This window comes from Arachis hypogaea, chromosome 15 (genome assembly GCF_003086295.3).
Source record: "Arachis hypogaea cultivar Tifrunner chromosome 15, arahy.Tifrunner.gnm2.J5K5, whole genome shotgun sequence".
Taxonomy (NCBI): domain Eukaryota; kingdom Viridiplantae; phylum Streptophyta; class Magnoliopsida; order Fabales; family Fabaceae; genus Arachis; species Arachis hypogaea.
Genome location: NC_092050.1, coordinates 124,360,480 through 124,363,342, shown reverse-complemented (window position 1 = coordinate 124,363,342; position 2,863 = coordinate 124,360,480). Strand labels below are relative to the sequence as shown.

At 40.0% G+C, this 2,863-nt stretch overlaps 1 non-coding gene across 1 annotated transcript; it reads left to right on the top strand.

The window, feature by feature from the left end:
- Positions 1 to 1,902: 1,902 nt before the first annotated feature.
- LOC112753211 (small nucleolar RNA R71) lies at positions 1,903 to 2,010 on the top strand. Its single transcript, XR_003177604.1, has one exon. It is a non-coding gene; the product is annotated as a small nucleolar RNA R71 (small nucleolar RNA).
- Positions 2,011 to 2,863: the final 853 nt, after the last annotated feature.

Genomic DNA, 2,863 nt, shown 5'->3' with positions numbered 1-2,863 from the left:
GTTGAACGCCAGGCAGGTGCTTCCTCCAGGGTGTGATTTTTCTTCTGCTGTTTTTGATTCCGTTTTCAATTTTTCTATTTATTTTGTGACTCCACATGATCATGAACCTAATAAAACATGAAAAACAATGAAAATAAAAATTAGATAAAAATTTGGGTTGCCTCCCAACAAGCGCTTCTTTAATGTCAATAGCTTGACAGTGGGCTCTCATGGAGCCTCACAGATTTGCAGAGCTTTGTTGAGACCTCCCAACACCAAACTTAGAGTTTGGATATGGGGGTTTGACACCAAATTTAGAGTTTGGTTGTGGCCTCCCAACACCAAACTTAGAGTTTGACTGTGGGGGCTTTAGTTGACTCTGCTTTGAGAGAAGCTCTTTATGCTTCCTCTCCAGGGGTGCAGAGAGAGATCCTTGAGTTGTAAACACAAGGTTGTCCTCATTCAATTGAAGGACTAGTTCTCCTCTGTCCACATCAATCACAGCTCTTGCTGTGGCTAGGAAAGGTCTTCCTAGGATGATGGATTCATCCTCTTCCCTTCCAGTATCCAAGACTATGAAATCAGTAGGATGTAAAGGCCCTCAACCTTTACTAACACGTCCTCTACCTGTCTATAAGCCTGTTTTCTTGAATTGTCTGCCATTTCTAATGAGATTTTAGCAGCTTGCACCCCATAGATTCACAGTTTCTCTATTACAGAGAGGGGCATGAGGTTTATACCTGAACCCAGGTCACACAGAGCTTTAAAGATCATGGTGCCTATGGTGCAAGGTATTAAGAACTTTCCAGGATCCTGTTTCTTCTGAGGTAATCTCAGTTGATCCAGATCACTTAGTTCATTGGTGAACAAGGGAGGTTCGTCTTCCCAAGTCTCATTGCCAAATAGTTTGGCATTCAGCTTCCTGATTGCACCAAGAAACTTGGCAGCTTGCTCTTCAGTAACATCCTCATTCTCTTCAGAAGAGGAGTACTCATCAGAGCTCATGAATGGCATAAGGAGGTTTAATGGGATCTCTATGGTCTCTAGATGAGCCTCAGAGTCCTTTGGTTCCTCAGAGGGAAGCTCCTTATTGATCACTGAACGTCCCAGGAGGTCTTCCTCACTGGGATTCACGTCCTCTCCTTGCCTTGCAGGTTCGGCCATGGTGATCAATTCAGTGGCCTTGCACTCTCCTTTTGGATTTTCTTCTGTATTGCTTGGGAGAGTACTAGGAGGGATTTCAGTGATCCTTTTACTCAGCTGGCCCACTTGTGCTTCCAAATTTCTAATGGAAGATCTTGTTTTATTCATGAAACTTACAGTGGCCTTAGACAGATCAGAGACTAAGTTTGCTAAATTTGAAGTATTTTGTTCAGAGTTCTCTGTCTGTTGCTGAGTTGATGATGGAAAAGGCTTGCTATTGCTAAACCTGTTTCTTCCACCATTATTAAAGCCTTGTTGAGGCTTTTGATCCTTCCATGAGAGATTAGGGTGATTTCTCCATGATGGATTGTAGGTGTTTCCATATGGTTCACCCATGTAATTTACCTTTGCTATTGCAGGGTTCTCAGGATCATAAGCTTCTTCTTCAGAAGATGCTTCTTGAGTACTGTTGGATGCAGCTTGCATTCCATTCAGACTCTGAGAGATCATATTGACTTGCTGAGTCAATATTTTATTCTGAGCTAATATGGCATTCAGAGTATCAATTTCAAGAACTCCCTTCTTCATAGGCGTCCCATTACTCACAGAATTCCTCTCAGAAGTGTACATGAACTGGTTATTAGCAACCATGTCAATAAGTTCTTGAGCTTCTGCAGGCATTTTCTTTAGGTGAATGGATCCACCTGCAGAAGTATCCAATGACATCTTAGCTAAGTCAGACAGACCATCATAGAATATGTTCAAGATGGTCCATTCTGAAAGCATGTCAGAAGGATACTTTTTGGTCAGTCCTTTGTATCTCTCCCAAGCTCCATAGAGGGATTCACCTTCCTTCTGTCTGAAGGTTTGAACATCCACTCTAAGCTTACTCAGCTTTTGAGGAGAAAAGAACTTGGCTAAGAAAGCCTTGACCAGCTTATCCCAAGAGTTCAGGCTGTCTTTAGGTTGAGAATCTAACCATATTCTAGCTCTGTCTCTTACATCAAAAGGGAAAAGCATGAGCCTGTAGACTTCAGGAGCTACTCCATTAGTCTTAACAGTATCACATATCTGCAAGAATTCAGTTAAAAACTGAAAAGGATCTTCAGATGGAAGTCCATAAAACTTGCAGTTCTGCTGCATCAGAGAAACTAATTGAGGTTTCAGCTCAAAGTTGTTTGCTCCAATGGCAGGAATGGAGATGCTTCTTCCATGTAAATTGGAATTAGGTGCAGTAAAGTCACCAAGTATCCTCCTTTCATTATTATTATTTTCGGCTGCCATCTCCTCTTCCTGTTCAAAAATTTCTGAAAGGTTATCTCTGGATTGTTGTATTTTAGCTTCTCTTAGTTTTTTTTTTTCAGAGTCCTTTCAGGTTCTGGATCAGCTTCAACAAGAATGCCTTTTTCTTTGTCCCTGCTCATAAGAAAGAGAAGAGAACAAGAAAAGAAGAGGAATCCTCTATGTCACAGTAAAGAGGTTTCTTATTGTTAGTAGAGAAAGAAAAGGAGAAGAAAAAATTCGAACACAGATGGGAGAGGGAGAATTTTCGAAAATAATTTTTGAAAAAGAGTTAGTGATTTTCGAAAATGGTTTTTGAAAAATGTTAGTAATTTTCGAAAAAAATTTTTTAAATCAAAGATTAAAATAATTAGTTAATTAAAAAGAAATTTTTAAAAAGAGGGAAGATATTTTCGAAAATGAGAGAGAGAGAGTTAGTTAGGTGGTTTTGAAAAAGATA